At 39.9% G+C, this 15,194-nt stretch overlaps 1 non-coding gene across 1 annotated transcript; it reads left to right on the plus strand.

Annotated features, from left to right (window-relative positions):
- Positions 1–1,650: 1,650 nt before the first annotated feature.
- LOC145071610 (small nucleolar RNA R71) lies at positions 1,651–1,757 on the plus strand. Its single transcript, XR_013690615.1, has one exon. It is a non-coding gene; the product is annotated as a small nucleolar RNA R71 (small nucleolar RNA).
- The last annotated feature ends 13,437 nt before the right edge of the window (positions 1,758–15,194 follow it).

A 15,194-nucleotide genomic window follows, 5' to 3' on the forward strand; every position in this document is an offset into this window, starting at 1 on the left:
CATAAAACGTCGTATCATCACTTATCCTTGAATGTTTATTGCCTGATTAGCTTCGAAAGTAACCGCTTCTTCTCCAACTCGTAGAGTAAGTTTGGACTCTCTTATATCTACCATGGCTCAGGCTGTACTCAAGAATCCTTCCAAGGATGATTGGGACTTGCTCATCTTCCTCCATATCCAAAACAATGAAATCAGCGGGAAAAACAAAGTTGTTAACTTTTACTAGTAAGTATTCACAAATACCCCTTGGAAAGGTCATAGTTTTATTGGCTAGATGGATAACCATGCAGACTGGACTTGGTTCGGGAAGATCAAGCTTCTTGAAAAATGAATAGGGCATTAAGTTGACACTTGCTCCCGAGTTGGCTAGAGCATGGCTTGTTGCTAGATTCCCGAATTGGCATGACAATGTTATACTTCCTGGATCCCCCATCTTCTTTGGTAGCATGTTGAGCATTGCAGCTGAGCAAGTTTCATTCAATACTACCTTAGATAATCCCTCCATTTTCTTGCGGTTTGTTAAAAGGTCTTTGAGAAATTTGGCACATTTTGGCATTTCGGCTAAAGCCTGAAGGAAGGGAATGTTGATTTCAAGAGACTTTATATGATATAAAAACCTCCGGTAATCTTCAGTATGCTGTTCTTTAATTGCTCTACTTGGGAAAGGCAATGATGGTCGGTATGGCTTAACAAGTTCAACAACCTTCTTTTCAGCTTCTTGCCACACCGTGGCATTTTCACCACATCGTGGTGATTATCCAGATTCACTTCCTTGATTTTCCTCTTAAATTTCCTTCTCTGCTTCTAGTTTGTTTCTGTCTATAGGCGATAAATGAGTAATTTTTCCACTTCTAGTGGTGATTGCTTGAATGTGAGCTCCTCTCGGGTTTTGTTCGGTATTTCTCGGAAGTCCTCCTGGCGATCTTTCATTTAATTTGCTTGCTAGCTGCCCAAGTTGTTTTTCTATAGTAAGGATTGAAGCTTGTTGATTCCTAATGAGTGCTTGTGTATTTTTCATCATCTCTTGTTGTTCCTTCATCATTGTTTGTTGCTCTTTGGTTGCTGCTTCAGTTCCTTCGTGCCTTTTCTCAGAAGCAGCTACAAATCGGGTAAGCATCAACTCTAAATCAGATTTCTTTTCCTCTGTATGTTCTTCCCTTTGGTAGAAGCCTATTCCTTTTTGTTCATACTTTTCTTCCTTAGCCCTTTTATCCTCATCATATGGTAACCATTTTTTCTTGGGTTTTTTCCAATCTTCATCAAAACGATCACCGCTCGAGTAGAAAGCTTGAACCTTCCGATTTCCATTCTCATCAAGGTCACAGTATCTAGTTAGATGAGGCCCGTTACAGTTTTCACACCCAACCCGAATAGCATGAATTGTTTGATCCATCTTAGTCATCCTCCTATCCATGCTTTGCAACATTGCCATAACTGCCGACATATCTTCCGAAGCCGCATTAGCCGATCCGTCCCCTAGTTACTTCATTCCTTGGATTATGATATTCTCTAGAGTGCTTAGAGAATTCTTCAATGAGTTGCTTAATCACGGGGGGTGGCTTCTTTGTGAGGGGTCCTTGTGAATCAAGGTGCTGTCCGGTTGTTATGTTCACTCTATCATAGAAAATGGAGACTTCCTCTTGATTGTTCATATCATGATGTGGACAATTCCTTAATACGCCTTTGTATCTCTCCCACACCTCATATAGTGACTCTCCAGCTTGTTGTTCAAAGTTAGCTATGACTTTTTTCAACTTTTCTATCTTTGATGGAGGGCAAAATTGATCAATAAATTCCTTTTTCATCTTAGCCCAAGTGGTGATGGATCCTGGAGAAAGTGATTTTAGCCAATCTTTCGTGGCCCCCTTAAATGTGACTGGTAACATGCGAAGCAAGACAGTATCGTGAGCCACATTTGAAACATTGAAGTAGTCGGCTATGTCATTGACCTCATCTAGATGCTTGTATGCATCTTCATGATCTTTCCCATAGAATGGGAGTTCTTTAACTTGGGCGAGTATGTGGCCCTTAAGCTCCAAGTTGGCGGTTGTAGGAATCGCGGTTTGCACGAGTCCTGGGCCGATATCGTCTCGAATCCTTTTCTTCCATTCACCCATGGGAACTTCATCGATGTTTGCCATGGTATTAGCGAGTTCACCTTCTATGTCGCTTCCTTCTTCAAATTCGATTTCTTCCTTTTCGGTTTCGTACTCAATTTCCTCCTTCTTTGGGTCTTCGTCTGCCAGTGAAGAGATACTGGATTCTCCTACTTTCTTGCCCTTTTTCTTGCTAAAAACAGATTTGAGGTTCCTCAACGGTGAATTCTTTGATGTCGTGGTTTCGCCTACGGTTTTGCCTTTGCTTTTCCTTAAAATTGCTTTGGGGTCTTCAAGTAGTGGAATCAAAGGTGTGCCTCCTCCTTTGGTCATAAACGTACTGCAATTAAAACAAAGAAACGCGTAAAAAGAACAAAAAAGATTATAAAATTTCTACTGCAACTATGCCACGGCGTGGTAGAAAGTACCACGACATGGTGATCCTAACATAAGAAAAAAAATAGATACTAAAAAAAATTAAAACTGCATATAATCCTAATTAAACAACAAAATAAAGTAAATAAAATTGGACCGCTCCCCGAAACGGCGCCAAAAACTTGATGTGTATTTAATGTGTTTATATTTTTATCAAAGTTTTTAATTTATAAAAGCTATCTCCTTCACTAGACTATTAAACACACTAGACAATGTACCTAATCGTCCAATAGTATAGCAATGGTAAGAACGAGTGTCGAACGCAAGGAACGGTGTTTAAACTACTTTATTCTACACTAATTACTAATTAATTAAGAAAAGGGTTTTGTTTTCCTAGTTTTTCAAGACTAGATATTTAAGTTATCAAACTAGCTATGAATTCACTTAATTTAGCTGTCACTAAACTAAAGCAAGTAAACAAGTATGAATTAACCAAGGGCGAGTAAGAGACATTCGTTTAGCTTCGGATTTAGTTGCTATTATGGTTGATTTATGGAAGTGCAATGGATGTAGTTTCTCTTGTTACCGATTCCTAAGATGACCAAATTAGTATTCACCAATTTAATCCTTTAGCAAACTAGCTTATTTATTCGGTGATCAGGCGGACAAACTTACAGGTTCACTAGTGTTCAGTTCGAATTGATTCGACTTACAATTAATTGACCAATTTGGTTTATTGATTCAATTTAATACATGATTTGTTGTCATATATTACCTCCTATACTCTTTTACCCACTTTTCTACTTAACCCTAGGTTTTGTTCAAAAATCTAGTCCTACAATTTTGCAAATCACAAGATCATAAGATTCAAATTTAACTAAGAGAGATGGTCATACTAACTTAATCAAATTCAACAATAAGTAGAGAAAAATAGTTATCAAAAGTACTTGAGGTTCTTTAATAAGCTAAATCAACAAATAACAAAATCTCTAAATCCAAATCATAAAATCAACCTCAATTAGTCAACTCATCCTAAGCTAAACGAAATTCAAGAGTATTTAGCTCATGACTTCAGCAAACAAAGTCACAAAAACGAAATTTATAGTAAAAGACATAGCTAAACCTATTGAAAAATCAAAGTGTAAGTTCTAATGCCTTAATGCTCCTTCTTCCAAAGTTGTGAACGGAATCCTTGCTTCTTAAACCTTAATCCCAGTGTTTTGCCTCCAAAAGTATCGAATTCTCCAGAGCCAAAAGTCCCAATTCGGTGGTTTGAGTGATCTATTTATACTTTTCCTGAAATCAAAGCACCACATTGTGGTAGATCCACCATGTCGTGGTCATCGTGTTTATCCCGTATACTCCAAGTCTTCTAAGCTGATCGGGATTCTTCAAGTTGCCATGCTGTGATAAGACCACCACGGCGTGTTGGGCATATTTTTCTTCATTTTAGGGCTTTGATCCAAACTTTCAACTTCCAGCTTCCTTAATCCAACTTCCAGCTTCCTTTTTGCTCCAAGCATGTCTTTTGGTCCCTACAACATAATACATAGCAAATTAAGTATCTTTTGTTAATGGCATAAAAGTAATTAAAATATTAAGATATGTTATCAAATTATGTGTATAGATATGCACATATCAGTACTCGATTCGGGGAGAGATGCAAGGAAACCAGGGGGATTGTATAATGTGAAATTTCGTGATTTGTATTCATGATCCTGATAGTTATATGGTTCGTTTCAGAATGGTGATGACGCGTCAGGGAGTAGGAGGTTCAGGATCTGGGTCTGGTTGCTGATTGATGAAGGTTAGCGATAGTTCATTGCATCCGAGATTACTAGAGGCATCCTCGATGTGACTTTGGTGATTTTTTGGTCGATCAAGGAGGGCATTATCGAGTTGATGAAGGAATGCCTTAGGGCTTTCAAAAGTGATATGGCACCTAACTAGCATGTCTCTTCGGGGTGAAGGATCCCATCGTAGCTAGACGGTGGATAGCAGACATCGAGTCTGCTCAGCTGACCGGCTTCTACGTTGAGAGGTCGAAGGCCAGGTTTGTTGCGGGTTGTTTGAGGGAGCGGGCTAGGGACTGGTGGGGGGAGGTTGGTTATGCTTTGGGAGGTTTGGCCATTGAAGCCATGACTTGGCCGGATTTTGTGACTAGGTTCCGAGTAGAAACCTTGGATCTATGTTTTCTCTAATATTCACGTAAATTTGATTTTTCCAAGGTTCTCATCCTAACTAGCATGGCATGGGGGTACTTGTACTATAACAACTAGTAGACTGACATACCTTTCTGGTAGCTTGGATTCCTTAAGACCTTGTGAGCCTAGCACCCCAAATGTGATGCCTCAAATGTTTCACACAACACCTCAACTATTGGAATAATTTGAAAGAAGAACACTTTCACTCAAAATCGGCTAGCCCTCCTTGTTCTTGTCTTAGTCACCGATTTTGCTTACCATGAGGTTCTTTATATAGTGTGTCACATGTAGGGTTACACCTTGGAAACCCTAATGTGAATGGATTTTCATTTTCCCCATGATCCATGGGTTATAACCTCTATGGAGCATCCATGGAGCACCCAATGGGTACTAGCTCAATCTTGTGAATCATGGACCATAAGCCCACTATATAAGAATGAAATATTTACATAATCAATCCTCACATATTTAATTAGTCTCTTTTGATCACAAAATTAATTCCAAATTAATTCTTGATCAATACTAATTAAATAATATGATTTCATATTAATATATTAGAATATATTAACAAATCATAAATGTCCTTATTCTCAGTTTGTCTATCCAATTGTTGAGATGTCATGCAACCCAAATGGACCAAGCCAAACCGGGTCAAGTACATAATAAATATAGTTATGGACTTAGACACCTTATCCAACAGTCTCCCACTTGGATAAGTCTAATAACTATAGTTAGAGGTATGACTTCAGGAACCGACCAGCAATCATTGCTCGTTCAAAGTCTCACGGAACTAAGATGACCTGCCATTTAAGATAAATGTGATGGGTTTTGAGCATTCTAACACTTCCTAAGTGTACATGCAACCCTAATAACCTTGGATCTATGTTTGTCTAATTATCATGCAAAGTTGAATTCCAAGGTTATATTCCTATCTAGCATACATGGGGAACAATTTTAACTTGAATCATAGATAGAATAACTTACCTTGTTGTTGCTTGTGTTCCTTGAAACCTTGTGAGCCTAGCACCCCAAGTGTGATGCCTCAAATGCTTCACACAACACCAAATGCTCTTGGAAAGACTCTTGAGATAACACACACTTCTCAAAATCGGCCAAGCCCTCTAGTTTCTTAGTGTTCAACTTGTGTCGCCAATTTTGTGGAGAATGGGACTCTTATATAGTGTTGGCACATCTAGGGTTACACCATGTAAACCCTAATGTGTCATGACTCTTCATTTCCATGACCCATGGGTTTGTAACTCCCATGGAGCATCCTATGGGTAGAACCCAACTTGATAATCCATGGAGCCTCTTAGCCCACTATACAAGATATGGATGATTTACATAACCAACCCATATATTTAATTAGTTATCCTTTGATCACTTAATTAATTCCAAATTAATTCTTTGATCAACTAATTAAATAATATTATTAATATATTAGAACTTATAATATATTAATAATCTCCAAGTGTTATTTCTCTCATTTAGTCTATCCAATTGCATGGTGCCATGCAACCCAAATGGACCATGCCGGGTCGGGTCAAGTACAAGCCCGAAATAGTTATGGACTTAGACACCTTATCCAACAGTCTCCCATTTGGATAAGTCTAATAACTATATCTCTAGTACTTCAGGAACCGACCGGCAATCGTAGCTCTTTCAAGGTCTCTCGGAACTGAGAAGATGATGATACGCCATTTAAGATAAGTGATCATATAATCCTCTGTTCTAGATATCAGCCGGACAAATACATGGAACATTGTCTTGCTTATTGTCCAGCATTTGTTTCCCGATTTCCGATTTGTTTGACATAGAACTTAATTGAACACATCAACTTAGTTCTGACCGGGCCCGGTACATGGGTCAAAACAAAATCATCGAGGGGCCCAAATATCAGCTTCTAATCCAAGAAGGAACAGATAAACTTCGACTCATATGTTTGTTCTACCACTCATTGAATTACACACAAAAGTACGTTTTATAACATCGAGTTACCAATGCGGTTTCGTACAGTCAATGCATAACCAACTTGTAAGTAACAAATCATATCTCTAGGTTTGAAGACTTATATGATATTACCGTCTCACGATCACTCGAGATAGAATTCCATGAAGTGATTCCAGTGAGCATGGGTTGAGTCCAATACTCAGAACTTATGAGCACTCATGATTGTTGTAGCCTTGTCCAAGACCTCTACATCCAAACATGACAGTCTTGATTCATATTTACTTCCAACATATGACCGACTGTGGAGGTTTGAATAATATGTTATACCAAACAAAATTATTCTGGAAGTCAAAACATGCAAAAGAAATATAGTAAACGATTGACAAGAGATAGCAACACTTTACTCATAAATAAAACATCTTTTATTCATCATCTAATGTCAATTACGACTTTACAAATTTCGAGGTTATCTAACTACTAAATCTAATATCATCCTTCAGCCCTATGCTCCGAGCATGCTGAAGATACTTAACCCGAGTCAGTCCCTTTGTGAGGGGATCTGCCGGATTCTCATCTGATGATACCCTCTTTGCCACGAGGTGTCCTTCTTCGATCCGATGTCTAATGAAATGGTATTTTCTGTCGATGTGTCTGGATCTCCCATGATCCCTTGGTTCCTTGGCTAAGGCAACAGCACTTTCACTATCACAGAAAATTTCCATTGGCTCTTTAATAGCTGGTACAACTCCAAGGTCTCCAATGAAGTTCTTCAGCCATATCGCCTCCTTTGCTGCCTCGCTAGCTGCAATATACTCTGATTCACAAGTAGAATCTGCCACTGTCTCTTGCTTGGAACTCTTCCAAGAAATTGCTCCTCCGTTTAGGGTAAAGACCCAGCCCGACTGAGAGCGGAAATTATCCCTATCAGTCTGGAAGCTAGCATCACTATACCCTACAACTCTCAAGTCATCACTCCCACCGAGGGTAAGAACCCAGTCCTTAGTCCTCCGTAGGTACTTGAAGATATTCTTTACCGCAGTCCAGTGTGCCTTGCCAGGGTTCGCCTGATACCTGCTAACCATGCTCAAGGCAAAAGCTACATCGGGTTGAGTACACGTCATAGCATACATGATCGATCCTACGGCCGAAGCATAAGGTGTTCGACTCATTTCTGCTATCTCAGCCTCAGTGCTAGGGCTTTGTGTCTTACTCAATCTGGTGTTACTCTGGATGGGTAACTCTCCTTTCTTGGAATCCTGCATGCTGAATCTCTTCAGCACCTCATCCAAGTAGGTACTCTGACTAAGTCCAATTAGTCTTTTACTCCGATCTCTCAAGATCCTTATCCCTAAAATATAGGCAGCTTTACCAAGGTCCTTCATAGCGAAACACTTCCCAAGCCAGGACTTTACTTCCTGCAGGGTTGGAATGTCGTTTCCTATGAGTAGTATGTCATCCACATACAATACCAAAAAGCTAACTATACTCCCACTAGCCTTGACATACACACAAGATTCATCTTCACTTCTAGAAAAGCCAAATTCCTTGACCTTTTCATCAAAGCAAAGATTCCATCTGCGAGGTGCTTTCTTCAATCCATAAATGGATTTCTCAAGCTTACACACTTTATTAGGGTACTTGCTGCTGACAAAACCTTCTGGCTGACTCATGTAGACATCTTCAGCCAACTTTCCATTAAGGAAAGAGGTTTTGACATCCATCTGCCATATTTCATAGTCATGAAATGCAGCTATGGCTAACAGAACCCGAATAGACTTAATCTTGGCTACCGGAGAAAAGGTCTCATCATAATCCACTCCAGGAATTTGAGAGAAGCCCTTTGCAACCAGTCTAGCCTTATAAGTGTGTACTTTACCATCCATGTCGGTCTTCTTCTTGAAGACCCATTTGCACCCTACTGTCTTACGACCTGGTACATTTTCAACCAAGTTCCAAACTTGATTGTCATACATGGATTGTATCTCGCTATCCATAGTCTCTTTCCATTTAGCAGACTCGGGGCCTGCCATGGCTTCCTCGTAGCTGTTAGGGTCATCTTGACTTACTAGTGTTTCATCACTAATAAGTGTCTCACCTTCTGCAGTAATATGGAATCCATAGTAATGCTCAGGCGTACTCCTAACTCTCGTGGAACGTCTCAGAGGTACAGATTTGTCAATTGACTCAACAGGAGTTTCCTCCTCAAGTTGAGGGCTAGAGTTTGAAGTTCCTTCACCGCTTGATTCTTGAATTTCTTCAAGATCAATTTGCCTCCCACTGTCTCCTTGGCTTATAAACTCTCTTTCTCGAAAGACTCCTCTTCTTGCTACAAAGACCACATTGTCACTAGGTCTGTAGAAGAGGTAACCAAAGGATCGCTGTGGGTAACCGATGAAAATACACCTCTCGCTTCGAGGTTCGAGCTTATCATGAGTCTCGCGCTCACGAAAGCCTCGCAACCGCAAATCTTGATGTGGTCTAGTTTAGGTACTTTACCAGTCCACATCTCGTGAGGAGTTTTGGCAACTTTCTTTGTAGGGACTAGATTAAGAATATGGGCGGCAGTCTCTAAGGCATACCCCCAGAATGAGATTGGTAGCGAAGCTCGACTCATCATGGAACGAACCATATCTAACAAGGTTCGATTACGCCTCTCAGCCACACCATTCAACTGTGGTGTCCTGGGAGGTGTCAATTGTGAGACAATCCCACATTCCCTAAGATAGTCGAGGAACTCTGAACTAAGATACTCACCTCCTCGATCGGATCGAAGCATCTTAATGTTCCTGCCCAATTGATTCTCGACTTCCTGTTTAAATTCCTTAAACCTTTCGAAAGTCTCTGACTTATGCTTGATCAAGTAGACATATCCATATCTACTATAATCATCAGTAAAAGTCAAATAATAACGATTAGCATCCCTTGTGGCATGTTTGAATGGTCCACACACATCCGTGTGTATAAGGTCCAACAAACCTTCACCCCTCTCACACGAACCTGTGAAGGGTGACTTTGTCATTTTTCCAAGTAAGCATGATTCGCAACTATCATCTAACTTTAGGTCAAACGACTCCAAGACTCTATCTTTTTGGAGTTGGCCTATGCGTTTATTGCTTATATGTCCAAGACGACAATGCCATAAAGATGATTTATCCAAGTTATTATTAGTAGAATCAATACACAAAACATTATTTCCTAAGTTATCTACAACAGATACAGCTTCATACACACCATCACAAGGTAATGCTTTAAAATAAAGAACATTATTAAAGAAAGCATCAATAGAACCAACTTTATTATTAAATGAAAAGGTAAACCCTTGTTTGTACAAAGCATGAAAGGAAATAATATTTCTTGCCATTCCTGGCGAATAACAACACTTATTCAAATCTAAACTAAACCCACTACTTAGCGATAAAGTATAAACTCCAATCTTGGTAACAGGTAAAGCTTTCCTATTCCCTATGATCAAGTTTATTCTTCCTTGCTCCACATCCTCACTTCTTTTTAGTCCCTGCAAGTCACAACAAATATGAATACCACAACCGGTATCAAGGACCCAAGAATTAGAATGGGGTGAGTTATTAGAAATGATAGTGTAAATACCTGCATGGTTGGGTTTAACTTTCCCATCCTTCACATCTTGCTGGTATTTTGGGCAGTTCCGCTTCCAATGAGATTTTTCATGGCAATAGAAGCATTCAGCCTCTTTTGGGTCAGAAGAAGGAGTAATGAAACCTTTCTTGGTTCCACTTGAAGAAGAGCCATCAAGGGTCCGAACCTTGGTACCCTTAGAAGAGCTCTTTCTCTTCCTCCCTCGACTTTTCCCGATTGCCAAAACCGGAGTAGAGTTTTGAGTAGGAGTGATAGCAACCGACTTCCCCTTAAGACCTGATTCTGCGGTCTTGAGAAGTCCCTGAAGTTTGCTGAGGGTGACTTCTTCCTTGTTCATGTGATATGTCATGCGGAATTGATCATAGCACGATGGTAAGGAATGCAAAATAATATCTATTGCAAGATCCTCCGGGAAGTTCACATTAAGCTTCAGCAAACGATCCACATACCTTTGCATTTTCTGCATGTGGCTCGTGACGGATTCCCCGTCCTTCATCATGGTTGTTATCATGGAGCAGATGATTTCATACCTCTCTTGTCTTGCACTTTGATGGTATCTTTCCATCAAATCTTGGTGCATGTCATAAGGGTAGAAATCCTCATAAGACTTTTGGAGTTCCGCTGTCATCGTGGCCATCATGATGCAAGCCACTTTCGTAGCATCCCTTTCATGTGCCCGAAATTCAGCGATCTCCTGAGGAGTTGCAGTGGACTCATCAATCTCCTTAAGCTCCTTGTCAAGGACATATTCTTTGTCCTCGTAGCGGGTAATCATCCTGATGTTTCTGATCCACTCATTGAAGTTGGACCCATCAAAGGTGACTTTTCCACACAAGTTCATAAGGGTAAAGGAGCCATTAGGATTAGAGCCAGAAGCATTGTTGAAAGACATCTGAAGGAAAGAGGACAAGATTAGTTTAGATATAAGAGAGTCCTTAATAAAACACCCAAATGTAATATTAAGGCTAGGATCCAATCACAATATAATATAACTTAGAAGAGGTACGCCGTAATCTAAGCTATATCATATTTGAAAGGTAGGTGAATGACGATTCACCAATTTCCACCACGAAAACCGCAATATTTTAGTATTAGGTTTTTGAATGGTTCTTAGAAATTCCTAGATTCTTTGAGATTCAATGAACTTTTCAAAGGCATGTTTCAATCTCGAGTGTGCCCTCCAAGTTTTGTGACTGGGATACCGAGGATCACAAAACGAGGTGTGAAGTAACCATGCAAATCACTTGGTACCCTTAAAGTTTATCACTCAATCGATGTGCCGGTTAACCACACACGCTCCATCGATACTATAATAAACCCTAAGTCACCCTTTAGCTACCTTGTTAAGTCCAAGTTAGTGTGCCGGTTAACCACACACGCTCCACCAACGACTTAATCAAAGTGTAAAGTGTAATTTCATGGAATAGCACCTTATTCACATTTTTCCTAAAGTAACTAAGATTGGGAATTTAATAAAACATTTAGTTACTTTATAATATTCATCATACTTTGAATGAGAATTAATAAGTCCTTGTCTTACCCGTTCGGCTAACGACCCTCCACCGATCAAGCAAGCGGTGGGTGAGAGTGGACACCCATTAAGTCACCATTTTATAGGCAACAACCTTATACCCACCTTATAGACCGGCTTCGTGAATGAGGCGTACTAGCGGTAAGACGACTTTGTTCTTATACATATATATATAATTATTAAATCATAATAATATAAGTATAAGGGTTGAATTTTAACTTTTAAAATTCTAGGGGTTGGAACTAAAGTTTTAACTTAACTTTACTTGTTCCAAAACTTGAGGGCAAGTTTTGTAAACTTTCAAAACTTTTCATTTCTTGTAACTTATGAGTTTAATAGAGTAATAAAATGTGGACTTTTCATTTTTCCTAACTCTTGTGTTCTTTTAATGGTTTTTAATCCAAGAGACTTTTGGTTTTCCATAACTTGAGGACAAGTTATGGACTCCATTAAGGTCACAGGAGTAACCGAACATCAAACAGCCGAACTCACTGCCATAGTGAACAAAGATAACGCAGATGGCTGTGATGAGTTTTTCTGGTCAGCTCCTATAGATAATGCAGACAAAACAGTTGGTATGTCAGAGCGAACGTCCTGGAAAACCAAAGGAAGATATGTACCAGAGCCGCTGAATAAGCCTGACAACTTTGACGTGCCAAGTACAAGTGGCACAAAAGAAATACCTGTAGAAGAAGTCACCTCCACAAGCGAAACCTCATCTATGAAGAGTGAACCGGCTGTCAAGAAGCTAAAACAAAAAGCCAATATCCACAGACAACCGAAACAGGTGAAAAATCAAAAGTAGCAGAGAAATCTTAGATACAAGAAGAATCTCTCAGAGCGAAAGCAGTTTTGGCGTTCTCAAAATCCTCAGTACTCTTACCATGATAAAGATTCTAAGTCAGAGAAAAAGACTTTCGGGCCACATGAAGCACATAACCGAAAGGATAGGTTCGGTCCCGAAAGCAACAGCAACCGAAAAGCGAGTTTCGGTCCGCCAAGTAATAACAAGCAAAGACCTAATTTCAGTCCTTCAAGATTTTATAATAAAAGATCAAGTTTCAGACCACCAGCCAACAACAATCAAAAATCCAACTTCAACTCATCATCGAGCAGCTACCGAAGGTCCAGGTTCGGTTCCTCTAATGATCATAAACAAAAGGGTCATTTCGAACCTCAAGTCAGGAAAAACTCTCATTCTAAATTCTCTTTTTCTACTTCTTCTCATTCTAAACCCTCTTCTAAACCCAATTCAGTCTCCACACAAAATTCAAGATCATCAACGGACTTGAACGGAAAAATGAAGATTTCCTAAGTCAAGGAGAACCGAAAGTAGTCTAGTGCTCAAACACCAGAATCTGAATACAAAACACCTGTAGCTAATCCTAACAAAATCAAAGTGTTTACTATTAAAAGAAAAGATGAAACAACATTAATAAAACGAACATATCTTGTTGATGTTTCTATTACTATTCCAGTTCCTGTGAAAAGCTCATGTGAACCCAGGAAACTTTGGGTTCCTAAATCTGCTTAATTTTTGCAGGTTATAAGTGACGAGCAGTTCGACGAAGAATGGTACATTGACAGTGGCTGCTCACGTCACATGACAGGAAGGAAGGAAGAGCTGAGGGAGTTTCGATCTCTTGAAAATGGTGGCAATGTCAAGTTTGGTAACAACTCCTATGGAACGTTAAAGGGTTATGGGATGATAACCAATGGAGACTTCACAATAAGAAAGGTGGCGTACGTTGAAGGATTACAGCATAATCTCATCAGTGTATCTCAACTGGTGGGAGGTACCGGTCTCAAAGTTTCATTCGACGACGAAGGTTCAGAGATTATAGAGAAGAAATCCAACAAGGTCATCCTCAAATCAGACCGAAAAGGCAAAATGTTTCCTCTAACTCTCAATCCAATCAAAGGAAATCCAGCTATATGTCTTTTGTCCAAAGCTCATTCTGACGAAAGCTGGTTGTGGCACCGAAGGCTCTCACATCTCAACTTCAAAGACATCAACAAGCTTGTCACCGGAGGTCATGTTCGGGGTCTTCCCTTGCTCAAGTTTGATAGAGAATACTTGTGCGCTGCATGTGAAATGGGGAAACAAAGTCGTCAAAGTCACCCATCAATTATAAACACAAAAGTTGTTGAACCACTTGAGTTGCTTCACATCGACTTGTGTGGTCCATCATCAATAGAAAGCATTGGCGGTAGCAAGTATATTCTTGTTATTGTTGATGATTTCTCACGTTTTACATGGGTGTTCTTTCTGAAGCACAAATATGAGGCTACTCCTAAGCTAAAGATGTTTATCAAGCAGGTTGAAGTGCAACTGAGAAAAGTCGGTCGCAACATTAGGAGCGACAATGGACTGGAGTTCAAGAACAAAGAATTTGAAGACTTTTTGGCAGAAAAAGGAACCAGTCACAACTTCTCTGCCCCCTACACACCTCAACAGAACGGAATTGACGAAACGCGAAACCGATCCTTGTGTGAGGTGGCCCGAACTATGCTAAGTTTCGCTTCTCTTCCCTTATATTTCAGGGCTGATGCTATTGCTGCAACATGTTTTACGCAGAATAGGTCTTTTCTCAACAAGCGCTTCTCTCTTACTCCTTATGAGATCATCAATAACAGGAAGTCGAACGTAAAATTCTTCCATTTGTTCGGCTCACGATGTTTCATCTTCAACTCCAAAGAACATCGTAACAAGTTTGACGTTAAAGCTGATGAAGGAATTTTTCTGGGATATTCTCTTACTTCAAAAGCATACCGGATTTTAAATAAGCGTTCTAGAAAGATTGAAGAAACATATTATGTGACTTTCGATGATAGCTACGTCAAGAAGCTAAAGACTACTAAAGAAGCAATTGGAGAGATTTTCTCTCAAACAGGTCAAGTCACGGCCACGATTGCTAATTTGTTCGATCAGTTTGTGGACTTATTCGATGAACCTAAGAAAGCTACTCTCTCGGAAGCCAAGGCAGCAGACAACAAAATCGATCATCTGAAGCGAATTGTCGAAGATGCAGCCAAACAATTGGGTGAAAGAGAACAAGTTCCAAACAAACCTCCTCAGCACGGCACTTCAGTTGAGGGGGAGAATCCATTTTCATCAAATCAACCGAACTCACACTTTCAGGGGGAGAATTCTATTCCTATAGCACCTGAAAGTCCTGTAGCACCCGAAAGCTCTGCTACACCCGAAAGTCCTGAAGCACCAGAAAGTCTAGCTACACCTGAGAGTTCTGTTGCACCCGAAGGTACGAACCAACCTGAAAACCAAAGAGATTCATCAGTCGAGGGGGAGAATTCTGATATGTTCTACGATGACGATAGTCAATCTGAATTGGAAGAAATGGTCAACGCCGAATTGGATCTATCTTATGATCCAAATTATCCTCCTCTTATCAAATGGACCAG

The sequence above is a fragment of the Lactuca serriola genome, chromosome 8, assembly GCF_051521515.1.
Source record: "Lactuca serriola cultivar US96UC23 chromosome 8, Lser_US96UC23_V15, whole genome shotgun sequence".
In the NCBI taxonomy this organism is placed as follows: Eukaryota; Viridiplantae; Streptophyta; class Magnoliopsida; order Asterales; family Asteraceae; genus Lactuca; species Lactuca serriola.